Below are 27,764 nucleotides of genomic sequence, written 5' to 3'. Positions count from 1 at the left end.
AAGTCACAGCCAACCCCACGTGACCTCAGCACGAGCGAGGAATTTATTGAATTACTGGTCTACGACGTCCAGGGTGGGTAGATCTTCACGCACAGCTGGGTCCAGAGCATCAAAGCAGACCACCAGCTTCTATTTCTCTTAAGGTCTCTCTAACGTCTTCTGCGTTGGGTTGTTCTTAGGTAGACTCACCCTCCTGGCCTAAAGATGTCCCCAAGGCATTTCCAGAAGAAAGACTGTTCCTTGCTCCTAGTTCTAGGCAAGGCCCTGGATTGACTCTGATTGGCTGGCTTGGGTCCTGAGCAGCCTGGCCTGCTGAGGGGGACGCTGGGCTCTTATTGGCCAGCCCTGGGTCATGTGCCCATCACGGGAGCTGGGGAAGGCTGGTGGAATCTACGCATTCAAACCACATGGGTTGAAAGAGGGAGCCTGGGAATTCGCTGTGGTTACGTAAAGATGGAGCCCCATGTTACCAAGACCTGTGGATGTTGATCATGGACGTCCCCGAGGCTGTTACTTTTGTTAACCCTTGGTTACACTCTGGTGTGTGCACTTGTGGACTTTTTCTTTATGTGGCTATCTTTCTCTATTGCTATCTATTGTGTGTGCATATCTGCATATGATAATAATCTAGGTATGTGTATAGACACATATATTCCAAAATCGGGAAACTTGCTTTATTCATTTAACAAATGTATAATTGCACCAGGGCCTTCTCGGTACATTTGGATAAATTGTGCTAATTTAAGTAAGATTTTTAAAACTCAAAAGAATCCTTGAGCTCATTTAGCCAAAGCGCCTCCACCTAGCAGATGGGGAAACTGAGGTCCCTAGTCTTGCTCCAGGTCCTACAGTAAGGGACTCTTGAGATGTATGACCTTCTTCCTCTTTAAGCTAATTTCCAATGCCTTCCATGAGCCCTGGGCAGCTAGGGTCCGTGAGGGAGCCATACACATGAGGTCCTGAGGGCACGAGAGGAGAAAAGCTGAGTTTTTCTTTGAAGAGAGTTTTTTTGGGCGTCTGTGCCTTGCCTGAGTTGACTTTTATTGTATGCTGAGAGCTGGATCTAGCTGGTGTTCTGGGGATGGTAAATATTGAGCAAGAGTGTCTTTGATGAGCCTGGAAGTAAATGATAATTACAGGTAAGCTCACGTTAAGGAAAAAAAAAAATCTGTGTGTGTGTGTGTGTGTGTGTGTGTGTGTATCCCCAAACTGATTTAATTGTGGGGGATGAGTAATCATGTACACAAGTCTATAAAGAGTTTCTTTAAAGAGTCTATAAAGAACTTCCCTAACTAGGAGTTCACTGCCCTGAATTTTATTAATGGAAGAAGGGCTTATTATACCAATTAGTTGTATGTAGCTATTTAAATTAAAATTAATCGAAATTAAAAATTCACTTTCTCAGTTCCCCTAGCCTCATTTCCAGTGGTCAGTAGCCACATGTGGTAGTGGCTACGGTGGTAAACAGTATAGATACGGAGCTTTTCTCTGATCACAGAAAGGGCTGTGGGGCAGTGTTGCCCTAGGTGTTTCGTAAAATAGTATCCGCTCTCCACTTGATCTGAGACAACCAGGAAGAGGGTGCTTGGTGAAAGGAAGATTTCTGACCTCCATGCCAGGCAGACTGTACTGGACGTTATTGGGAGATTGGCTGGGAATCCGTATTTTTAAAAAATAAATCCCCCAGAAGTTTTGCATGCACATTTAAGTCTGAGAACCACAAAGAACGACAGAGAAGGATAAAGAGATTGGGGGTAACAAGAGGAAGGCCGAGAGTGTTTGGTGGGACCCACTGCCCATTACAGAATAATCAGGGATGACATAGTCAATTGGTCTACAAGGTCATGAATAAATCAGATCTGAGGTCATCACTCCATGGTCATGGAAACCTTCAAAGACACACTCATTTTGAAAAGTTCATTGAAAGGATCTGCTGAGTAGGCTTAGGGGAGGTGGCGTCATGAAATTGGAAAGGAGGACCTAATCGATGACTTATGCCTTTTCTCCCAAAAGTTTCCATGCTTCCTTTCATTGTTGCGGATGCTTTTCTTTCCTTGTATCTAACAATGAAAAGAAAAATGTTTCACTATGACTCCATGAAGGTTACAAAGTGTAAATTTTGTATTTTCAGTACCTTCATGTCACTTTCATTTTTCCTCAAATTATAGCATGAAACACTACTTTCTTTATGAAATATTATGTATCAATTATCCCTTAGATATTCTACCATGAGATGTGATCCGAAGGAGAAACCATCCTTCTAGTGGTGTTATATTTATCTGCCCATCATTTCATTGCCTCCATTCTACCCTTTCTTCCTCTTCTCACGCCATTCCCATCCAGGGTGGGTGTTTTCACCTCTCAGTTGCTGGAACTTGTCCTGTTCTTTGCTGCCTCCCGGCTTTGCACATTCTGTTCCCTCAGCCTGGAACAGTCTTCTCCCGCCACCGCAGAGGGGGCTTCTCATGGCTACTTTGTCATCCTGCAGGCACCTCCACAGATAACTTGCCTTCAGAGAAGTTTTTCCCACTAGCTCATCTCGGTGGGCTCTCCCCTACCTCCTTGTTTTCGATCCCTGAGCCAGGCTCGCTTTTGTGGCTTTGGGAAGAAGAAAAAGGTGAATTTTAAGTGTAAATAAAGTACATACTGAATTTTGAAGGTTTAGGGGGGAGAGGCTGTAAATTAGCTCATTAATAATTTTTACATTGATTGCATATTGAGTTAAGTAAAATTCAAATTAATGTCACTTCTTTCTTTCTTTCTTTCTTTCTTTCTTTCTTTCTTTCTTTCTTTCTTTTCTTTCTTTTGTTTTTTTAATGTGGCTACTAGAAAATTTACAAGATGAATGTGGTTTGTGTTGTGTTTCTGTTGGATGGTGCTGACCTAGACGCTTGCACTGTCCAGGCCCCAGGACTGCCTAGACATTTATATGCCAAACAGTGAAAAAGACAGGGCAAGTGTCCCTCCCTCTCCTTGGGAGGGAGGCCTCAGTCCACCCCACTGCCCCTTCCCCACGCCTTCCGTGGTCGGAGGAGCCCCATCCATGGCTCACCTCGATTTGCATATTAAGTGGCAGTGGGTACAAGGCCCCTCTGAGGTCACCCACCCTCCCCGACGCCCAGCCGGGGGGCCTTGGGCGTGGATTTTTCAGGGCTAGGGGGCCTTTTCTTGGAAGCGCCGAGCTGCCTCTTTTAACAGCCACTCGCCAGGTGATTTTTTGCGGCTCCGAGTTCATAAGAGCTTCTTTAGAAAGCAGAAAATGTTTCAAGTGAGTTTGGAGAGATGAGTGTATTTACCGGAACAAATATTTTGCTGTTTGTCAGCCCTCGATTATATCTGACTGCGCTTTTCTGTCTGAACTGAGTCGGGGGAAAACAGTTCATTTAAAGCTTGAAAATACTCGTCCTCTTTCTCATTCTGCCTCTGTCTTCCTCTCGACAGCAATGTTTGTGTTTGCCTCAAAGCCTGCTGTTTCCATTTGTGCACAACTCCTCTCCTTGGTTTGTTTTCCAGAACGATCTTGCTTCCCTTTGGCCTGTGTTCTGCTCTGGTTTCCGTAAATCAGTTTATCTTGCTATAATAATAATAATAATAATAATAATAATAATAATAATAATAATAATTCCGTAAATCAGTTTATCTTGCTATAATAACAACAACAACAACAACAACAACAACAAATGATGATCTATGTGAGTGCTACTGTGGGGTAAATTCTGTGTGAAGAGCTTTGCCAACTTTATGTCATTTAACACATCCAACAGCTTCAGCAAGCAGATGCTGTCCCCATTCTACAGATGAACAAACTGAGGCTCAGAGCAATAAAGTGCCCCCCACCCAGGGTCTTGCAGCTAGCTAGTGATGGAACACAGATTTGTGTCTAGGTTTCTGGACTCTAAAGTCTATGCTTTTAACAATTCATGTCCTCCATATTTTCATACCAGGACCACAAGTGAGGACACTGAGGCACAAAGAGATTAAGATTTATAATCTTTCAGGTTCGGGTATTAGCAAACCCAACTGAAACTGGATTTCACACCAAAGGGAATGCAGTGTAATTGAAAGCCTGACAGTGGTGGGGGAAGGGGTTCAGGCAAGTGTTGATTCAGGAGCTCAGTCTTTCCAAGAATCTAATTTTACCGTGTTAATTTTCTCAGTCATTCAACAAACACTTGTTAGCACTGACTGCTAACCCAGCACTGTGCTAGATTCTGGAAATGAATAAGATCTAGTCCCAGCCTGGGAGGTCTCAGCACCTAAAGAGCCTGATATTTAAAACAGAAAATCCCAATAGAGTTTGGTATCTGTTCTTTCTCTCTCTCTCTCGCCCTCCCTGTCTTCGATACGTTAACACTACATTACAGATACAGTTGCGTGTCCTGGTGAACCCCTCCATCCTTCCCTCATGTGTAGAAGAGATAGAAATGGACCTGCTGTAGGTGCACTGTGTTTGGAGGTCCGTAATCTTATTCACGTGGCCCCCACCCTCCTGCTCAGGGTCCCCCCTGTGCTAATGCGGTGGTTTCTGAGGAATTCTATGTGATTTTCTGGGGTCCGTGAAACAAAATTTTTATACTACTTTTTTAATCATTAAAATTTTTTATTGGACTGTAACGTACATACAGAAGAAATGCACATATCCTAAAGCAGGATTCAGTGAATTTTCACAAAATGAATGCATCCTTGAAAACAATACCCAGATCAAGAAACAGAACATTCCAGCCCCTTTCCCAGTCTTGATCACACCAACAAGAATGGCGTGTCCTGCCTTCAACACCATAGATTACTTTCACCTCTTTTCCACTGTATACGAATAGAATCACATAGTGTGTAGTCTTCTGGGTGTAGCATCTTGAATTTGGTATTATGTTTACAAGATTTCTGGATTAATTTTCATGGCTATGTAATACTCTATTTTATGACTATCCCATAACTCACGTAAGTGATCTCGTATTGTTAAAAATAATTAGGTTGTTTTTAACTTTCGCTTCGTTGTTTTCCTTTTCTTTTTGTTTTATTTATTGGGAATCAATGCATTTGCCCAAAGCAACAAGAAAGTATTGATGAGACTGTAGCTTGGAAGCTTGGAAGCAGCAGAACCAAATCTGGCTTGCTCTGGGCAGTAGTGGGTTTGTCAGAGATGTTCAGAGGACTGGAGAGAGGGCCGAGGAACCAGGCCATGGGAGGTCGTGGGCAGTCACGCCATCCTACCAGGCAGTATCTGGCAATACACAGGGACAGTCCACCAAAGGGTAATTGGAATGGGCAGAGGCTGGGTGGTCAACAGCCAGTGTCCCTTCTGGTGCCTCTTTTAGCCCTGCAGGAACCTGGGGTTGAAGGAGATGTTTGGGGGCAAGAAAGTTCTTCCTGGTAATCTGGAAACACCGTATGGACTGGTTTACCGATTTCTAAGACTACGCCTGGGTTGTCTCACTGTGGCACGTTCCAGGATTGAGATCTTGGGTGGGCAGGAGTTCTCAAACTTTTCTTCTCAAGGAACTCCAAGTGTATCAGCAAAGTGTGACAAGAATCTTGGATGGACCCGAGCATGTTGTTTTCTATTTGTCTTCAAATCCTTGGCCTTTATTTTTAAAATATGTGTGAACTTTGCGTTCCACTCCATGTGTATCCATGTTTGTACGGCATAAGAATAACTATGTTTTTTAAATTCTCAAACAGGTAGATACTATGGGACCCTGTTCCTCAAAGTGTGGTGTGTGGACCAGCAGCCTGAGTGTCACCCAGAGCTGGTTAGAAGCACAGAGTCCCAGCATTTTAACACAATCCCTAGTAGATTTACGTGTGTATTAAAATTTGAGTAGCACTGCTCTATAATTCATTCATTCATTCATTCATTCATTCATTCATTCATTCAGCAAACATAGATAAAATGCCTATCACATTTTTAGCCACCTTCTGCGTAATGCTGGGAGGCACTGATGATGGTGACAGGGATGATGATAAAAGAACACTTAAATTACCAGGTGTTAGGGACGCCTGGGTGGCTCCATCTGTCAAGTGTCTGACTCTTGGTTTCAGCTCAGGTCATGATCTCAGGTTTGTGAAGCTGAGCCGTGTTGGGCTTCCCGCTCAGGGCAGAGTCTGCTTAAGATTCTCTCTCTTCCTCTTCCTCTGTCTCTTCCGCCACTCATGCGTGCTCTCCATCTCTCTCTCAAATAAATAAATCTTAAAAAAAAAAAAAACTAGCCAGATGTTATTCTAAGCTCTTTGTATGTGTTCTCCCATCTAGCCGTCATCATGAACAACCCTAGGAGACAAATTCTACCATATTCTCCGTCTTACAGATGAAGGAAGCTGGGGCAGGGAAAAATTGGTTAACTTACCCAAGACGATGCAACAGAGCCTAGATTCAAACTCATGATGCCCAGCTCTGGAGTTCCTGTCTTCGTCATTATGTTCTGAATAAGCCAGGGGTCTGCCCTGGAAGACCCCGTCCACTGCCACTTCAGGCCCACTTTTCCCTACAAAATGTCTGGGGTCGTCTGTCCAAGATAAATATCCTGTTGTGAGCTTCACACATCAAATTGTTCTCTCTTCAGTGATTTGCTGGGGACCCAACTAGGCACAGCTCTGTGGGTTCGTTCTCTGAGGATGACGACAGCCCACCCCCCGACCACTCACACCTCTGCTTTCCCACACAAGCTCCTCCTGCCTGGAGAGCCCAGGCCTCCCTCTATCTCTGGTCCCTGTGATGGGACCTCTTGTGACTTTACGCGTGTCCTCACTGCACTGTGTTTTTCCCTCTCTGGGTCCTCTAGTCCTTCTCTTGCCTGACACTTAGTCTGTCTTTTCAAATACCAGCCCCACCTGTAAAGCTCTTGTGAACTTACATGCACATGCACACAGCCACGTTCACTCACATGTACATGAAGATGCACGTGCACCCCTGCATCTACTCATAGCCTCCTACTAACTCCCGTACACACACACTGACACACACACAGCACACATCCATCTATCCAGTACGCATTCACTTACATACCACTCATTCATGTACACACTCAAATGTGTACAGAAACACACACACCCTGTACGCTTTCCTTGACACACACATTTACACACGCGCGCACACACACACACACACACACACGTACACACACCAGCAGATTCCCTATTACAGACACACTTTGGGGCCTTGTTGGCTGCCATTCATAAGGAACTTTGCAGTGATGTCAGAGAGGAAAAGTTCAAATGAAAATCAGATCCGGTAATTATAGGATTTTCTACACGCACATTTTTTTTTTCCCAGGGCTGGACTTGAAAATGAAAGAGGCCCAGGAGATGAGAGCCTTTCCTGGGGGTTGGGAAGCAAGTAAACAAAACCACATTTTTTTTTTTTTTTAAAGATTTTATTCATTTATGTGACAGAGAGACAGCCAGCGAGAGAGGGAACACAGCAGGGGAGAGGGAGAGGAAGAAGCAGGCTCCCAGCCGAGGAGCCCGATGTGGGACTCGATCCCGGAACCCCGGGATCACGCCCTGAGCCGAAGGCAGTCGCTTTAACGACTGCGCTACCCAGGCGCCCAACAAAACCACATTTAAGGGAGTGAGAAAAACTCCCTAAACTGTTCTTAAGAACCACTTGATGAAGAAGAGAACTAGAGACATAACTTTGTTGTCAACCGTTAGGTTTGACATTGGCATCTTCGAGTGGTGGCATTTTGTGGGTTTTTCGAGGACAAAGCCAAGGTCTTTCCCTTTCAAGACTCTGTTTCATCTAGAACAGGACTCTGAATATCATGCAGATAAATTCCTTTTTGCAAATATGTTGAGTGCCTAACGTGCACTGAGCATTGGATCGGCCACTTAGGATACACAGATAACCAAGGGATGTCCACAATGGTAGGGGAAAGAGATAAGAATAAGCCAGATGAATTAGTTGCAAGGGGCTGAAAACTAACCGAAACTGGTAAGGGTGTCTGGCTTCAGACACTGCTGGATCCAGGGGCTCAGACAGACGTTTCTCACATAATCACACTAAAGGGGTGACAGGGTCAGATGTGATCACTCAGGGCTGCAAGGTGGGGAATAGACTGGGACGAGTGTGGAAGCTGGAAAGCCAGTTTCAAGGGGAGGCCATTGCAACGGTCCAGGAAGAAAAGCATGGTGGCTTGAATTAAGCCAGGTATGCGGTTGGGAAGAAGTGAATGGATGTGGAAAACAGAGATGAAGAAAAGTGCAAACACTTAGTAGTGGAGGGTGGCAGGTGTAGGGTTAAGGAAGAGGGAGGTACCAAGAGTAATTCTTCAGTTTCTGACTTTCCATCTGGATAGCTGGCTGAGATAGGTTATTTCTCTTACCTTAGCCAAGAGAGATGGGTATAAAAATTCTGACTTAGAAATGACAGTCTTTTTTTTCCTGCACTGTTACAATATAACTGACAAATAAAACTGTAATATAGTTAAAGCATACAATGTGATGATTTGATACATGGATACATTGTGAAAGGATCCTTACCACTGAGTTAATGAACACATTCATCACCTCATATATTTACCTTTTTTGTGTGTGTGTGAGAACACTAAAGTTCTACTCTCTTAGCAAATTTCAGTTATACAACAGAGCATTATCAACTATAGTCACCATGTCAGATGTTAGACCTGATTCATCTCATAACTGAAAGTTTGTACCTTTTTACCAGTGTCTCTCTATCCACCCCCCGCCCCGGCAACCATCATTCTACCCAATGAGTTCAACTATTTTTAATTTAAAAATTTTTCTTTTAGATTCCATGTATAAGTGAGATCATGCAGTTCTTGTCATATCTGGCTTATTGCCCTTAGCAGAATGCTTTCCAGGTTCTTCCATGCGATTGCAAATGGCAGGAGTTTCTTCTTTTTTAAGGCTGAGTAATATTCCATTTTATGTACATACCACATTTTCTTTATCCATTCATCCGTTGATGTACATTTAGGTTTTTCCATGTGTTGGCCATTGTGAATAATGCTGTAATGAACACAGGAAGTCAGATATCTCCATGGGAGAGTGATTTCACTTTCTTCCAATATATACCCAGAAGTAGGATTCCTGGATCGTAGGGTAGTTCTATTTTTAATTTTTTGAGGAACTTCCATACTGTTTCCCATGGTGGCTGCACCAGTTTGCATTCCCACCAACAGCACCCCAAAGTTGTCTTTTTTCCACACCCTCACCAACTCGTCTTATCTTCTGTTTCTTGATAACAGCCATCCTAACAGGTGTGAGGTGATATCTCACAATGGTTTTGGTTTGCATTTCCCCAGTGATGAGTGATGTGGAGCACCTTTTCATATATCTACTGGTCATTTGTATGTCTTCTTGGGAAAAAAATGTCTATTCTGGTCCATTTTGTAATTGGGTTCTTTTTTTTATTAATTAACTCATTAATTCTTATTTTTGCTCCTAAGTTGTAAGAGTTCCTTATATATTTTGGATATTCTCTGACCCAGTAAGTGGTTTGCAAATATTTTCTCCCGTTCTGTAAGTTGTCTTTTCATTTTGTTGGTCATTTCTAAGCATCCATCCAACCAGATGGTGTATAATCTCTACACTTGGGGGGCAGTTTTGCTTTATTTTTTCAGGAACAGCCATGGCCAGATGACTTTCTTTGGCCACAAAATATTAAGTAGAAATGATGTGTCACTTCTGGGTGGAAGTTTTATTTATTATTATTGTTAAAGATTTTATTTATTTGTTTATTTGTTTATTTATTTTAGAGAGAGACAGAGAGAGAGAGTGCACGCAATTGGGGGTGGGAGAGGGACAAGCAGACTCCACGCTAAGCACGGAGCCCAACTCGGCGCTCGATCCTGGGACACTGAGATCATGACTTGAGCCGCGGTCAAGAGTTGCATGCTTAATTAGCTGAGCCACGCAGGCACCCCTGGGTGGAAGTTTTAAAGCCAGTGTGCAATTCATCACATCGATCTTGCTCTCTGTTACGGTAACCTGCGAGGGTCTGGATGTTGGCTACTTTGTCAGCCTGGTACCAGAGTGAGGACCCATGGGGCCAAATTCTCAGCTGACCTGTGATAAAAATACACTGTGAATGAGAACTGGAGCTTTGCTGTTTTAAGGCCCTGAACCTGGGGCTTGTTTGTTGCTGCAGCAAAAACCATCCTATCTTGGCTGACATGGTGATGGCCACTAGAAACCGAACCATAGGAACCTTTGTTCTTCAAATAAATATTTCAGAGGTTCACACCTCCATCACATTTTATACTGATCCCATCACACAGATCCAGATAAAGACAAGGGGGGTAAAAAACTCCCTTAGCTTTTGGAGAGAGATTCTACTTAGCTCTGAAGTGGATTCTTACTGGAAAAAAAAAAAAAAAACACAGACCTGGACTTGATGGAAAGTACACAGCTTTCATATATAATGAAAATGGAAGTGGGTATCACAGCACATGTGAAAAGGAAATCTATGAAAACCACAGAGCGTTTTAAGAGGTTAAAGGTAAAAGCAAATGGGCTTATTATGTATCAGTTAAATAAACACGGGCTTCTTGAACCAGAATGGGAGAATGTCTGGTCATCATCCAACTTTTCAGAGATTGTATTTAAAATAAGGCATGAGGTGCATGGAGAGGTTTTGCCTTTACCACTGTCCTAAACAGAATGTGTAAGAGCAGAGACTTACTTAGAGACTGGATGGAGACACAGAGTTTTAGAAGTCTCAGAAAATCGAAGTAAAACCCAGGATTCAAGGAGGGTTTGTGGATCTTGAAACACTAGGGATTTAACCCTAATCAGGATCTATGAGGTCTCTCCCCCACCCCCTCTCAATTTCAGAAATGTATCTAATGCTTCAGGCATGTTTACTACAGACCCTGGAAATGATGTTTGAGGGGGTGAGATACTCCCAGTCCTTTTTCTTGACAGTAGGTATTTTTGGGTGTGTGATTAACATAGGAATTAATTTCTAGGTTTTTGTGGCTTGGTTGTTGATGTCATCTGGTAACAGAGTGGAACGGATTCATAGGCCACCGGGCACTCACACAGGCTTGGCTGTGTTTCGCAGGCCATGTCAGTGGGGGTATGATTTCCTGGAGCCCATGTGTGCAGAGCCATGGCCTAAGGGACCATAACAGTAAAGAGCACTGCTTTGACAAGGGACAGACCTTAGACTGTGTCTTCAGCTCTGCTTTGATTAACAAAGGCTTATATATCCTATCTCTGCAACTAGATTCTTGAGGGCAGAAGCCACACATTTTTTGTGAGAAGGCAGATCCTAGTTCAAATCCTGTTTTTGCCAGTGCCTAGCAAAATGAACTTAACCCCACTGAGTGTCAGCCCCCTTAAAAAATGAAGAGGATGATGAAACCGACCTCCTGAAGTTTGTTGTGAGGATTCAATGCGTGTAAATCCCTTAGCTCAGTTTCCGATAAATAATAAGGGGAACATATAATGTATCTTTACCTTCTGTGTAAAACACGGGGTGATGCAAAGAGCCTTGGAACCCAAGTCCCAGCTTCAAACCCAGGTTTGGCCAAACCCAGGTTTAGCTTGGAGGGGTCTCTCCAGTCTTATCTTGGTCATCTGTACAAAGGTGCTTTGCGGTCCTAGTGTTTGGGCCGCCCCCGCTTGGGTTTGTGGTATAGATGTGATCATCTAGCTGATATCCCAAATGTTCATCAATCTGTATGGCACGGGGGCAGATCAGTTGGAACAGATGGTGGACAGATGCTGGCTGTAGCAAGCCGGATGGCCACTCTGAATATCTGCTCTTGGCGAAGGCATCCTGTAAGCATAAAGCCGGCCCAGCTGCAAAGCATCCATCCCGACGGTGGTTAACCCACGGCTGCAGGGAAGGTGGACATGGTTTCCACAAATAATAGATAGCTCATCCTCTCGTGGGGACCGCAGAAAGGGCTGGGTCCATCAGGACTCTCGGTCAAAAACAGCAAAATCCCAACTCAGTAAGACAGAGTGAAAAGTAATTTGTAGGCTTAAGTTACTAAAAATAAAAAATCAGTTGATAGATTGGAATTTAGGTGTGTCTGCACCCAAGGGCTCAGATGATGGATTAGAAGCTGAGTTTTATACTGTTTACTCTTCCTTTCTGCTTCCTTTTACATGGGCTCCATTCTCAGGTGGGTTTGCCCTTCCTGTTAACCTGACAAGATGGCACTGACATTGCCAAGTGTATAGACTGCTCTCCCTGCTGGAAGTACATCAGAAAGGGAGCTCCTCTTTTCCCCATAGACCCAAGAAAAGACCTAGAGTTACTTTTTGACTGCCTATCCATTGTCACTTGCCCCTCCCTGAGCCAATCACTGTCTATTGGGATGGGCTGCTTTGCTTGGCAGTGTCTGCTTCCCATATGTACTTCAGAGACAAGGGTCTTTAACTGCATGGACTGGCGGGGGGAGACATTCATTCCCACTGAAGGGGCAAGTGGATACTGACCAAGCTAAAACAACATGTCCATTACCATGGTGTCATGCAAAGAAGCTAGGAAACTACAAGATTGTAGTGTCCTTTTCAGTCTTGGTCATTCCCCATTCATCATGAATACACGGCTCTCAGATGAAAACAAAGAGTGTTGTGTCTGAATTCCTTCCTCTAAGAATTCGGCTAGTCTGCAAGGCTCTGCTTCCACTCATTAAAATATGAGAACATGGATTTGTCATCCCACTTCCTTCTTGCCCACAGAGGACAGCCTGGAGAAGACGCTTCAGGGTGAGGCGTCGGTGGGATGTGGTGGCTGATGTCATATGGGTTTGACATGCTCTTTAAGACTGTATTTGCAAAGTTTTGGAATCATAAAGGAAAGGAAAAACCACAACGTGATCATCCAGGCATTTCTTTCTTTCCTCTTATTTTTCCTCAAAGCTGTGGTACTTCGAGGGAAATTTAATCCTTATGTTTCTGTTTAATTTGTAGTATACTTAGGTCATCAAAATGGAGCCTATAAAGAGCCATTTGATGTCCAGGAAGAATTATGAGCTTGTATATAAGCATCTTAAAATGTGTGCGTGCTTATGCATGTGTGTGTGAGTGTGTGAGTGTGTGAGTGTACGTATGTTAGCACTTGAGATTTACCCCTTCAAAGCTCTGTGTTCCATTAGGTCTGAACTCATCAGAAAATGAAGTTCGAGCCTCCAAGTTAGATAGAAAGATGTACAGAGAGTCTTGACTTCTTTTCTTTTTCAGAACTATGTATGGAATAATAGAAGCATAATGTGTGCTTCCTCAGACCAGATAATCAAAGGTTGGGTGTCACTTTCAATGACAATTTTCAGGTGGCGTTTTCTAGATTCATTGTCTGTATTTTTTCACCTCTCACTCTTAACTGTCTCCAGTCTGGCTTACGTCCCACCTCTACACCCACACCCATCTCCATACAGTCCTTGAACACCTCCATGATGTTGCTAAATCCAGTGGGCCTGCCCATCACACTTGACCATCCAATGCTTATCTTCCTTTCTCCGGGGATGTGACCTCTCAGCAGCATATGACACAAACACACTCTCCTCTTGATACAACTCCTCACTTGGCTTGAATAATTTCAGGATTTCCTACTAATCTCCTGATTTACCCTGTCTATTCCTCTGTCCCCTTGCTTATCCTCCTCCTCATCCCAGCCATTAAATAGTGGAGGTCCTCTGGGTGAGTCCCTATATTCTCTCTCAGTTTGACTTCATCCATTTCTGTGGATTCGATGCCATGTCTGTACTAGTGGTTCTCAAATTTCTATCTGTCTCTCAGGCAGCTGCTTTGAGCTCCAGGGAATATAACCAGATGGCTCTGCACATCTCCACATGGGTATCTCAGAGGCACAGAACTCGAAGTCATCACCTTTAAGCCTTATCCTCTCAGTCTTTTTGTTCCCTGGTGTCCTTTCCTTAGTGGAAGACACATTGTAGAATCTCGTTCTTTTGTCTTTCTTCCACCGCCATCTTAGTCCCGGTTACCACCATTTACCACCTGCATGGCCTCCTGTTTGACTTCATGTCCACGGTGCCCTGTTCGGGGGTCTCCCTGCTCCGTAGGCACGGTTGTCTTTTTAAAGCACTAATGACATCTGACATGCCACCTCTCATGTAAAAGCTGTCAATGGCTTTCCATGGTGCTTAGGACAAAAATGAAGACCCTTCATAGTGTTTGCCCATGCAGGGCATGTCCCTGTCTACGTCCCCAGCTTTGTGACACAACAGTCCCCCCTTTGCATCCTGCGCTGCAGCCATTGAGGGTTCTTTTCCTTGAAAGTGCCCTTCTCCTCCCACAACGGGCATCTTGCCCATGCTGTTCCAACTGTCTAGAATTTTCTCCCCCTCCTTTCCCATGTACCTAGGTTTACCTTAGTGTAAAGATCATCACTCTGGGGATAAGTCCCTTGACCCCGTGTCCTATGGCAGATGACTTTGTTTTCTGTATCTGTAAAATTGTGCTCTTTTCCCTGTGAACATTTATCTTGGCTTGCAATTATATTTTAATATATGTATATAAAATATGTGATCTCATATAGGACAAATATTTATATTTGATATGTTAAATTATATCCTGATTTAATATTACATATATAGCATATATTACATATATACATTAATATTTCTCATTAGACTTCGAGAACAGAAACCATGTTTGTCTCAATCACCATTGTATCTTCAGTATAGTACATTTTGGGACACTTAGTAGGTATTTCAGGTTAGTTGGGGTTTATCAGTCTGGTGGCTTTGAAAGTACACCACTCAGATCTCCTGCCTTGGAACATATTATGGACTGAAGGCCCCAGCTGCCTTCCCTCTGAATCCAGCACCATGTCTGCATGGAGATCATGCTTCCGCTGCATTGGCTCAGCCAGTCACAGCCCTTTCAAAGGAAGGCGATGAAGGTCTATTCCTGTGGGATGTGCAACTCCTCTGATAGGCACTTTGGTTCAAGTACTCATCATTGGCCTGGCCAAAATATTTTGGAACTGAGCTGTAGTCCGAGACTCTTCCTACCTCATTCTGCCTCTTTTGTTCTCCCTTTCCATGGGTGTTGGACCTGCATCATGGTCTGAAGAATCTCCCTGCTTTTTCCTGCTCCCTGTCCTTCATTGTTCAGACATTTCCCTGCTGAACCTCTTGCAGGTCTCCTCTTGTCATAGTGTCTAAGTTTTTGGAGGACCCAAATGAACACAGGTGATCCAAGAGTGATCCAAGAAAGCAGAGGGTAAGAAGGGGATTTGGGATTGGCCCCCTCACAGCCCAGCGGACAAAGAGGGCTTCCTCCTAAGTGTGATGGGGGTCACCGATAGTCCCTGATGCAAGGTGGCAGCCCAGTTGCTGAAGATGTCACTTGCGGTGACCAAGGAAAACATACCAGTGGAGGCGACATCATTGCCAGGGCAATGGATTGGAGATTTGAAAGATGGAGGGGCAATGTTTTCTAGGACAGGGGAGTTGGCTGGTTATTGCTAAGTTATATTGATGCTCTGATGGCCAGTAACAAACAGCTGAAGGCTAAGTGTGAGAGTCAGGGAGTCCTTTTGATACCTTACAAGGAGAACTGTATTTCCTGCAGTGTTTGAGAGAACACAACTGGAGATCAGACTGAGAGTCAGATAGAGTGGCAGAGCCCCCAAAAGGTTGAAGCGCTCAGCCGTGGCAAATCTTTTCCCAGATGCATTTTGGTTGGGAAGATCTGGGGTTCTGAGATATGCAGTAGTGACATTTGGTGGAGGTTCCTGAAGATTTGGGCTCTCTAGAATTTGAACCCCCAGAGCTTGAAAAGTTGGCCGGCCCATTTCTAGGAAGTGCCCAGAATTCCTCCAGGCTGGTAGGTGCTGCAGACATCTCGTCCTTGCGTCAGTGAACCATCTTTCCTTCCCCAAACTTCTTCAAAATGGGGATGAAGCTGGGAACCTCATTTCACCTGCTCAGCTACTACAGGGAGGCAGGCCTGGGAGAGTAGATGCCCTGTCCTCACCCCAGCAGCTACCTCCTCTCCTGATGTCAGGCCAGTAATGAGGGTTGAGTCCCAGCATAACCTGGGGAGGATAATGGAGGGAGAGCCCAAGCTTGGTTATGGGTGAGTAGGTGGGAAAAGCAAAGAATTGGAAAGATTAGGTGATGTGTCGAAAGTCATTGTAAGGTGTGTTAGGGTTGACTTTTACTTAAATATAATATAAATCTCAAAGATGGCTCTTTCTTTTACCTGGTTAGTTGCAGTGCTAAGGGGTGACTCTGAGTGTATAATTCCAGCCGTCCTGGTCATCGGTGTCATCATTCTTTAATCATCGTTGGCACTAGAATGATAATGTGCCCATTGAAAGAACAGTCTGTACCAAGCCCTGTGATGAGCGTTAGAACTCACTTCATATTGCAACAGCTGTTGGATTGTATGTGATTACTCTCTCCAGTTTCAGAAATGGAAATTGGGATTTAGAGAAAGCATTTGCCCAACCTCACCGTGTTGACAGGCAGCAGAACGAAGATGAAAATGAAAATCTGCCCCTGGGGTTGGAATTCCTGCCCTTGATGCTACTTCTATGAACAGACTGAATTCTAATAAACTCACAATATTTTAGATACTCGGTTTTTAAAGTAAACCTAGCAGGAGAAAAATGACTGAATACTTCTCCCGCTCCACCAATAGAAACATATCCACGTACCTGTCAAACATTGGAAGTATAACCCGGACAGCCCCTGCCCCCCAGCCATCTGGTTTGATGAGATGGACCTACCAACACTCCCATTGTTTTTGTTGGAGAAACTGAGTCTCAGGCCCCTTGAGGAGGGTGTTGCCGGGGCCATCACTCAGGCCTCAGGCGTCTCTGTCAGGGTTTTATTGAGCAGAGCTTCCTGCCGCCATATGCATTTAAATAATGAACAAGGATCGATACCTGTCTCTGTTCTTCTTGTCCACATTCCCTTGAGGATGGCCCAAGAACAGGCGGCCAGATTCACCACGAAGCTTTAGCCTGCAGTGGAAGCTCATTATAGCCTCTCTGGAGCTAAATTTTCCTCATCGAGAACCACGAGAGACATTGCAAGGGATGATAGGAGAGGTCAGAGGGAATTCACCAGGATCTAAATCTTGAATGCCAGTGAGCTTTTGCAGCTACATTTCCAAAAACAGACACCCATCCATCAGCAAATGTTTATTCAGTAGTCAACACCAAGCCAGCTATGAGGCAGGATAGCCCAGTAGTTAAGCGCTCTCCGGATCCAGGTAGGTCTGGGGTCAAATTCCATTTCTGCCATTTACTAGCTGTGGGAATTTAGGCAGGTCCTTTTGCTTCCTTCCCTTACCCCTTCCCTTCGTTCTTTGCAAATTTATGTAGGTATAGCACAGGAAAAGTAGAGTGCTTATAGTGCATTAATGTTCAGCGATTACGTATAGATTAATATGGACTATATATGTATATATATCACATTTGTGTGTGTGTAACCACTACCCAGATCAGGAGATAGCACCCCATCGTGCTCCCTCATGCTGCTTCTGGATCTATACTCCCACCAAGAAACAATCATTACTCTGACTTCCATCTTCCATTGGTTAATTTTGTCTGTCCTTGAAATTCGCATACACAGGATGGTACAGAAGAGATTCTTCCGTGTGTGGCTCATTTCACTCAATATAATATCTGGGAGTTTTGTCTGTGTTGCTGTGTGTGTAGCGATGGTTTGTTTCTTATTTTGACAAGGTATTCCATTGAATGAATATTACACCATGTACTCATGCATTCTCTTGATACATGTTTATACCATGCTGAGTATTCGGCTCTTGTAAATAAACATGTTAGGACATTCCTGTGCCTATTTTCTCGTGACCTGTGCTGTCACTTCTTTTGGGAGCACAGCTAGGTGTGGAGCTGATGGCCCATTTTGCTTCCGTGTTTGGAGCTTCAGTTTCCTTATTTAATCTGCTTGGATGAAATGAGGTCCATAGTCTAACACATATTAATCACTCCATAATTGTAAGAATTATTCTAATTACGTGTTTTCATGCTACAAGGTTAGAGAACGCTGTTTTGACCCAACTTTTTCTTAGAAGTGGTGCCGACACTTCAGTCCAGGACCTGGTGTGACCGTGATATTGGGTTGAGCAGCCAGGGGCTTGTGTGGGCTCTGCATGGAAAGTTGAGGTGGGGTACTCACTTCCCACCTGCCCAACTCAACAGTGGGTTTCTCCCACCCAGACTTACTATGGGAGCTCTTCTTCACCATTGTCTTTATTTCGTCAGACCGCAGAGAAAGCCAGTGCTTCGCTGCCTCCTGTCAGCCAGCTGGGGCACAGACCGTGATTTTCAAAGATGAGCTCTTTACATCTTTGTTTTCCTTTTTGAAATCGCTGCCCTAATACAGTATCTAGATAAGCCAAGTGAGATTCTAGGAGAATCAAGACACAAACGCCAAAGGAATTTGGAGTGTCCCCTTGGCCTCGAAAGTGGGGTCAAGCTAAGGACAGGGCACGTGAGGATCCCTGGGACCCTCCCTCTACACTGGGCTGTGGCCATGCCCTTAAATCTACATGAACAGAAACTCGGGCGGACCTAAACGGATTGTGGTTGGAGTCAGAAGACAGCCTCAGAGATGTAATAAATCAAGGACGATTGTAAAGGTGCTTTGTGTTCTAGGATGTTGAAACATCTCTCTCTGCCTAATGGAACCTTCCCCAAGGCACTGTTAACTGTAGGCATAGGTTAACATGAAGAACCACTCTCGGCCCCATCCCCTTCTTCTTCTGCAAATAATGGGATGATGTTTCATCTCCAAAAATAGCCCGTTGGGCTTGGAACATGTTCCCTTCCCCTTCTAGGGCTCCACGGGATTATTGGATTATGAAGCAAAGGGCTTTTTCAGGCTTGCTTGCATGGCTGCCTGGTGTCAGAGGGCAGAAAGCCAACGTTAGCTGAAGTGCATGCACTCTTTCAGCTTTGATAATATCAGACACCTAAATTCCAGGCACCGTATCGGGTACTTTCATGGTCTCAACTAATTCTTACAATGACCTTACTATAAAATAAAGTATCCCTCTCCCCTTTTCATTTTGACAGAAAGGAGCAAGCAAGTCATCATCTTAGACCCTGCAGTAGGAACGTAGCAGAGCTGGGGTGAGAATTCCACAGCCCATGCCTCGAATCGGGAAAATATGTCATTTGCAAATGGCGGTTACCACCGCTGAAGTTTGGATTTGGGATTCCTGAGGTTTTTCCACTGACATCTACTTATTTTTCTAAAAAGAAATATACTTAGCTTTAGTTTGAGAATTTTACTGTTCAGCTTACATCTAAGCCAATGGCCAACAAAATCGAACCTTGGTACTTGTAGCCAGACTAACCTTCATCTGGCAGTCCCAAAAGAAAAAGGTGCTCACCCAGCCTGCCTTGCGTGGTCCTCCGCATATGAAGAACTTACCTTTTCTCCTGATTTCCCACTTGCCTTGAAGATGATGGTAGACATCTATTACTTTTCTTGACTATCCTGCCTCTGGACAGCTCTTCTCTGCCCCATATAGGGAAGGGCTTTCCTAATACTGAGTGTTTTCCAGAGATTTTTTTTTTTAGAGGTAAATAAGACAACTTTTATTACCAAAAAGGTGTTTGCATGTTGTTATAGCAATACTGTATCTATTTAGGAAATGGACTTCTCCAAAAGCAAATTAAAATAGATTCTTCAGGTGACCCAAAATGAAAACCACTATTGCCATGTTGCATTAAATCAAACTACAAAGCACAATTAAAAAATATTTTACTTTAAATCTTGGCTTTGTATGTCTTTTGGAAGGTTAATACATGGGGGTAGAAATTACCAGTGATTTCTGGTTTTGTTTTTATTTCTCATATCAATGGACCATGCAATACATATAAAAATAGAATTGTAAACACATTTATGTCCAGAAGTCATTCTATTCCATAGTATATTAGAACACATTGACATTTTTCATATCATATTCTTTTATCTCAAATTTTACAGTATATTAAGCTCATAAAAGACTTCAAAGACTCCTTCCCTTTTCTGCCTGGCTATTTAGGGCATCTCCATCCCCTTGGATGTGGTGCATTGATTCAGGGCGAACACATGAGTCCTTTGCTGAGATCACGGGGGACGCTGGGAGGCAGTGGGTTTCCCTCCTGTAGATATTACGAGCTTCTCTGGGAATCATCTAAGCCTGGTATTGCTGAGAGCCACCTTTGGTTTTAATGCCAATTAGGCCCAGAAGAAATGTGAAGTCAATGGGGTAGAAAGAAGATATGGGAGAGAGACAGACAGAGACAGAAAAAGAGGAATTTAAGGACATATTCTAATAGAACTTGGGATTCAGCTGTGCCTAAAGCTTCTTTCTTGGGGTACCACAGGGATGTGTCCCTCAGGTCTCCCCACTGTGAGTATCATGGTTGGAAGCCTCAAACGTTTGCAATTTAGTATTTGCCAGTGTTCACTCGGAAGCCTCACCAGTCCTGGGCTGCTCCAGCCAATGACTAAGAATGGTGGGGGTCCCAGAGCAGGGCCATTTCTCTCCACTCTAGGGCTTCCGTTGGCCTCACTGAAGCTTGATCGGAACTACCCTGCCATCTGAGGCTCTCTCCAGGCAATCCTGTTTCCTCCCCTCTCTCTTCTCCCAGATGCCAGACTAGTGTGTCACAGTCTGAAGCCTCTCCCCGGTCTACTCTTTGTCCTTCACAGGTATCTCCCTAGTAGACCTCCTAACCGTCTAATTCTGTCTTGGCTTCTGCCTCCTGTAGGAACTGGGTGAACATACCACCCAGTGCATTCCATTTTTGCTTGGGCGCATTTGAATTGGCTCTCTGTCATTTGCAACCCAAGGAATCCTATTACAGAAGTGGGATCTAGTATGTAAAGCTGCTTGGAAAGCCATAGGTCCTGCAGAGCTATTGGTTACGGTTACTATTATTCTGAAGGTTGTCTACTGAGAGTCACATGACTAGAGGTTAAGAGTAATTCTTCTGCTGGGAGGTTTGTGTTCCCGTAGGAACGAACGCCTTGAAGGTGGACAAGCCGTGGAGGGTAATGAGATGGTGGGTGGGGCTCCACATAGAGTTCTGTATTCTCTGGGACTGTCTCTACAGTTGATGCTCAAGTCCAAGTCTCCCATTCTGTGTTTATCTTGGACTTGAAATCCTAGTTTTTTGGCCATTGGGACTTGGATATGTCTTAGGCACTGGGAGCTCTACTGGTCTAAAGGGGCAGCACATTATTCTTCCCCAGCCTTCTATTTTTCCCTTACTTAACATTCCTCAGTTTAAGGAATGCCCTACAGTGAATCCAGTAGTTTAGGACAAAAATCTGAGAATCATTCTTGATTCCTTCCTCTCTTTCCGCCCCATTCCATCTATCGTAATTTCCCCTCTATGAAAAGACTCATTACCTTCTTTCCTGCCCCCTAAGTAAGACACAATGCGCATGATCCCATGCCTGCCCCGTGGAAGTTACTCGCAAACATTAACTGTTCATTTCCATTCCCATTACCCCCAAATCTGGCATCATGTAGACTTTCATAAGTCAATAATCAGCTTTTAAAAAATTACTAAGAGATTGTTTATTTTGATGAAATTCAGAAGGTGGTTTATCCTCCTGTTTTCTTTCAGGAAGAGATCCCCTCGTACCCAGAATAAAAAGAACTTGGAGCAAAATCAACTTCATATGTCCAAGCAATGCTTCGTCAACCTTGGAATGTCACAAACGGTGTAATTCTAAAACTCACCAGGAGATTGGCATTGGGTTGCCAACAGTGTCCTTTGCCAAATTAAGTAACATTTTAAATATCGCCATCTGCAATAGCCGTCAGTTTGTAAATGGGCACCTTGATCAAAACTATGACTCCAAAGTTTCAGTCCTGAGGTAAGCTGTTTTGAAAGAAGAGTAAGTCCAAACTTCCAGCCCTCTTCCTTCCCCACCGCACGCCAGCTCGGTGCCACGAGGATCACTTAACCTCCCGTCCCCTCTGTCCCTCCCCTTTCCCATCTTCCTTCCTGGTGGCAGTGTTTCCCTCCCTTTCTCTGGTTCAGCATCAGGCCCCCTCCCATTCTCTCCTCCATGTGCCCAGCAAATGGAGGCCTGTCCTGCAGAGGCCAAGGAGTGGTGGATGCCGGCCACCTGATTGCCTGAAATCTTTCAGTCGGCAGGAGAAGGAGAGCAAAGGCTGGCGGGCATTAGCCACTCATGTCCCATGCAAAAGAGGGAATCTTTGCAAAACAGTACATATAGAAAGAACAGACTCTTAGAATAAAGGCCAGTCCTTGATACTGACTCCATTTTCCTCTATGAACAACTACAGACATTTCCCTTCCTTTTTAGTTTGTCATTGACTGGGGCAGACTTAGGGGGCCTCTACTTATCTTCCCCAGGTGATTCCTTCCTCTCTTTCCAGCGAGCAAAACCCTTTCTAAGCCACTGAATGAGCTTCCTCTTTGTGGGAGGCCCAGAGGAAAGCCGCTCAAACTCGGTCTGTCTCACCTTCTTGTTCCATCAGTTACCTGTGCTGGAGCTCTGGCCGGAACCCTTGATTATGGGAAGGTCAATGGCATGCTTACGGCAACCGTGTAGGAAAATGAGAAGTCCACCAATCTGATGGGTTTTCCTTCTGACCCAAAGACAGAAAAACAAATCTAAAAGAAATACGACAAGAAGCAGGACTGGATCCCTCGAATCTGTTTGGATTTGTCGGCTCACCTGAGTTAGATGGTAAGTTCAGTCCTCCTCCACCATGCCAAACAGGGCCACCCCCCTGCCACTTTCCTGTTGGGCATTGACATCTCAAATGAGGTGACTGTCCTTCGTGCAGCCAGTCATGCTATAATTCACAGTATTGTCTTTTTACAATGAAAATGACATCTTTGTTTTCAACTCCCCAAATTTCTTATTTTCTCTGGAATCAACTTCTGTCATGCTGTCATGCTGACTCTGAGATGGCGAGCTGCCACCGCGCTGCTAATGAAAGTGTTTGGTGTGAGTGTGTAGAGAATAAGGCTCTGTGTGACCTGGGGCTTAATAACGGGGTAATACACTCCCTGAATCCTCACAGTGGCGGCCACCGTACATGCATGATTGCAACTCAAGCTTGTGACAAACGTGAAGGCCGGCGTCACGATCCATATGCCACCGATAAGGAAACTGAGGATCAGAGAGGTTTAGGTTCTTTCCCAGGGGTGCTCAGCTGGTAAGTGGCAGAGCCAGGTCCAAACCCATGCTTGCCTGGACTCGAAGACCCATGTGCCTCCCACAGACAACGTGATGTGACTGTCCTTCCAAGTGACATCTGTTACCTCTTGTTTTTAGTTAATGTCTGGTTTGAGTAAGACTCTGGCCCAGGTGATGTAAAGGAAGCTGTGTGTCGGAGGGGAAGCTCCCAACTTTAGGGGGTCGCATGCATGTGGGGTCACACTTTGAGTTTCATCCCCATGATGTTTGCTTATGCATCCAGCTGTCCTTCTCAACTAAACTCTTCTTTGTCTCCAAAATTTAGATTTTGTTCAGATAAGGCCTTCAGGGGTGGTGGTGGTGGTGATGGTGGTGGCCATAGGGGTTGTACCCATAATCTCCCCGTTTTGCAGATGAGAAAATTGAGGCATGAAACGTTTGCCCAGGTGGTGAGGGGAAGATGGAGGATTTGTACTCGAGGTGCTAACTTCAGAATCCATATGCTTCGGCAGGGATTGGGGTGGTGAGGAGGCTGTAGAGAGAGCATTGGTGGTGTGGCTGGTGCCTCTGGTGGGGGGGGGTCTTCCCTGCTTGCCAAGGTTGCCCTTCACCGTGTGTGTGTGAGGGAGATTCTGGACCAACCCTCTGCCTGAGCAGGACGTTTATAGAGGGAACATCTCCCCCACACCCAGGAGGGTGTGCTCCTGACACCCTTTGGGCTCCAAGAACCCAGTTCCAAATGTATCAGCGGCTTCAAAAAGAAAAAACAAAAACAAAAACAGTTCATGCTCAGTCTCTTAGGAAACAACAACAACAAAAAGGCAACAAGAAACCTCTCCCATCCATCTGTAACCAAATATATTTTGTGCTTGGTTTCCTTGGGCGGCCTTCTCTTAACAGCTTCTAATTCATAGAGACAAAAAACATAAAACAATTTAAGGCATTGGCACACTCAGCTCAGCAAGACGGTTTATTCCCAGGCGAGCGTTGATGGCTGGGGGCCTCCCAAAGTTGGCACGGCTGGAGGCTGGGAGGCTCACAGGATGGAGGAAGGAAGGTGTTTTGCTTATGCTGTTCCCTGCGTGCCGAGCTGAGATGTAGTTGAGGGAAGTGGGGCTGGCCTGATGCTTACCCAGTGTGTAATGACAGCCAGTTGTGGGGGAAGGGGCTGCGCAGAGCCCCAGATGGTCTCCCCGCCAGCTGGGAAGAGCTCTCACCCGGGGATGGATTTATGGCTCGCCGCGCAGAGCGGGATGTATGTTTTGGCTTGTGCCTTGGAGAGGGCATAGCTTCTCTCTCCTTCTTTGCCTCTCTCTCTCTCTCTTTAATCTCAACTTCAGAAGGGAAGAAATTGGTCGTTAATTCATTTGGGTTTGGAATCTGGGCTTTTTTATGTGAGATTGGCGGGAACCACGAGGACTTTTGTGTCCGGGATTCTGTGTTCAGTTAATATTTACTGAGTGAAATGAATGCATCCGTAAACGAGTGTTAATATAAGCCAATATTTACTGAGCGTTTCCGGTATGCCAGAGCCCCATTATAAATACTTCGCTTGTATTGTGCAATGGATTCCCATTATTACTCACATTTTACAGATAAGGAAACTGAGGCACAGAGAGATGGGTGATTTACCCAAGGTCGCACAGCTGGAGTGTCAGAGTGGGTTTTCAGGCCCAGGAAGCCAGCCACAGCACCGCATTGTGGATGGATGGATAGAAGCTTGACGTCGGGATAATCGATGGAGGACTTGGGGAGAAATACAAGCCAATCCCACCTGCTTTCACGTGATGAGAGAAGCATCTAAAGGAGCCCAGGTTTAAGCCACGAATTGTGGCAAAGCCAGGTTTTCTGACATATTTGCCAGACTTCCCATAACCTCTCCCTGTGCCTTTGAAAAATCTCTAAGCCTTAGAGTCTCTAAGCCTTTTTACCAGGCCTGGGTGCCCCAAGGGAAGCAGAAACACACACCTGACCCCAAGGAGGGTGACCAACCATCCCTGTTGGCCTGGGACTGAGACGTTTTCCAGAACATGCTAAAACCAGGAGGGCACCTGGAGACCTGGGACAAGTGGGTCCCCCCACATATGTGTGTATGGAAAACTCTTACCAATAAGTAATGCCTATGTGAGCCCGTGTAACGTAAAGCCTTTCGGGAATGCCACCCAAGCAGCTGGGGGCCCTGGGCTCTGGCATCAGACAGACCTGGTGTGGGATCTTCCCTGGACCACTGCCTTATCAGCAAATGGCCTTGGGCAGCTTACTGACCTCTCTGAACCTCAGTGTCTTTTTCTGTAAAATGGGGTGATGCTTAAATCTACCTCAGGGGGCTGTGGGGGGGTTGGAATGGGACAATAAAATATAAGATCAGCCCCTTGATAAGCTTGCTATATACTGTATAAGATATCCCAAGGACACGTGGAATCAAGACCCTCACAGGGGCTCTCTCCGTGTAATTCTAGTTAGACGTCACGACAGACTCTAAAGTGATGCCCAGCTGGCTGCCGGCTCATCCTATCACGCACACTCCTGTCTGTTCTTCCCCAGGCTCGCAGAGTCCAATGCACGCAGGGCCAGGAATGAACTGAACCCCCTACGCCCAGATTCTCCCCATGGGGTTTTGAGTCCCCCAACGGCCCCATGGAAGAGTGATAGTTCATACCCCCATTGTTCAGATAAATAAACTGAGACCCAGGAAGCTAAAGAGACCTGCCCAGGGTCACTCACATCGTAGGTGGTAAGGCAAGATTTGAACTCGGGCCCTTGACCACGAGACTGCTCTCCTTTCCTGACTGCCCTGAATTCTTCTTTAACTCATTCTCTCTTATTTTGCATTACGGTATTTTTTCATTGTTCTCAGTTTTTAAAATTTTATTTTACATCTCCTGAAACAACACTGGGTGAATATCCTTTGGTTTAAACCAGGGTTTCTCAGCCTTGGTGCTCTGGACATTTTGGGGTGGGCGATCCTCTGTTGTGGACACTGGTGGGGGGCCCAGCCCGTGAACGGTAGGATGGTGAACAGCACCCCTGGCCTCCACCCACTAGGTGCCAGCAGCGCCCCCTCCCCCTGGCGTGACTATATTTTGGGAGGAGCAGAATTGCTCCCAGTTGAGAATCGGTGATCTACACCTTTGTATTTTGATGTGATCATTTCCTGGACCCCAGTGTGTGTGCTATTTTTTTTTTTTTCTAAAGGTTCTTGATACATCATGCCAAACTGTCTTCCACAAAGTCCTGCCGGTTCATAAGGCTGCCTGCCATGCAGGTGAACGCTGTTTCTGCCACGGGCGCCAATGACCGCTGTTACCCAGCACGTTCTTAGGGAATCCTTGAGAAGTACTTACGGACTTCTGGACATGTAGAACGGAGAAGCCCTAGTAGATGACCCAGAACCACCGCTTCCAACAGGGGAAGCTGCCCCTTCCAGAAGGGGCCATGACGTGCCCCAGGTCACAGAGGGGATGAGCAGTCCAGCTGGGGCTCCTCGAGCATTGGTGCAAGTACCTTGTAACCGTAAGCTGGCAGCCCAGGCAGTGGCCTCCTCAGTGGATCCAAGTTAGATGGCTTCACTGGGGCAACTGTTATTTCCAGGATTTTCCTCCCAGGTGGTGTGGGATTCCATAAAAAATTTTTTTATTGTGCTGGCTGTGGATAAAGGCAGTGCTTTGGTGGTGAGGCAGGGAGTGAGTTGAGGAGCCGGTAAAAGTTTATGGGTTTGCAGCCTGCCACGGACTGAGTTTATTGTCCTTTGTGAATTCTCTGCCATTTTCCCCCTTTGAAGTCGGGAGCGATGGAGTCAGTGGCCTAATTGATACAGGATGGGAAGAGGATTGGTGATGCTCGCAAGAGATAGGGCCGGCGTGTTCCTGCAACTGTCCTCCGTTCGCTTCATAAGCTCCTGAAAGGGGAAGGATCTGAGGATCCAGCTCCCCTTAGAATAAGCTCCAGCACCTCCCCAGGACCTTCATGCCCCAGCCTGTATCCAGCTCTTGGACTTCGTCTCCCACCTCTCTTCTTGGGCTCACCATGCTGCAGCCACGACTGCCATCTTTCCTTGCCTTGCCTATATCCTATCCATTCCTATCGCAGGGCCTTTGTATCTGCTGTTTCCCTCTGCCTGGGACTGCCTTTCTCAAGTGCTTTGCACAGCTGACTTTTCTGATTTTTTAAGGCTTCTGCTCATACACCACCACCTCAGAAAGGCCTTCCATTAAGGGAGGTCCCTCCCATCCCAGTCACAATTTATCGTATGGAGTTAATTTGCCTCCTTTTTACGCTCACTATATGAAATGTCCTTACACGTTTATTTGTGCACTACACGGTTTCTCTACTGAGGACAGGGACCTTGCCTGTCTGGTTTGCAGACTTATTTCTGGTAGCTGGAACAATGAAGACATAACAGTTACTCGTCAGCTGGTAGTTCAGGAGGGACTACTCCATGTAAGACAAGGGGGGGACATAATCAAAACAGGGAAATAAAATATGGGCACATAAAATACCACAAAAAAGCAAATACAGGTGGTGTTGAATGCAGGAGGTGCTATGACAGTTCTGGGGAGGGACCTGGGGACCCTGGGGAGTTTCCCTCTAGGAGATGGCATTTGAATGGGACCTTCCAGAATGCAGAGGGTTTACATGGGTGGGAAGGAATAGGGGAAGCATTTCAGG

General features: G+C 45.3%; 1 long non-coding RNA gene across 1 annotated transcript in view; it reads left to right on the top strand.

Annotated features, from left to right (window-relative positions):
- The window catches only part of LOC117795218, a 37,583-nt gene extending 14,905 nt beyond the window's left edge, over nucleotides 1–22,678 (top strand). Inside the window, exons 3-4 of the long non-coding RNA XR_004619105.1 lie at nucleotides 21,545–21,797; nucleotides 22,429–22,678. This is a non-coding gene — a long non-coding RNA (uncharacterized LOC117795218). The remainder of the gene's footprint in view (nucleotides 1–21,544; nucleotides 21,798–22,428) is intronic.
- Nucleotides 22,679–27,764: the final 5,086 nt, after the last annotated feature.

This window comes from Ailuropoda melanoleuca, chromosome 12, assembly GCF_002007445.2.
Source record: "Ailuropoda melanoleuca isolate Jingjing chromosome 12, ASM200744v2, whole genome shotgun sequence".
Lineage (NCBI taxonomy): Eukaryota > Metazoa > Chordata > Mammalia > Carnivora > Ursidae > Ailuropoda > Ailuropoda melanoleuca.
Note: the sequence above shows the minus strand (reverse complement) of the source record. Positions and strands in the feature narration are given on the sequence as shown.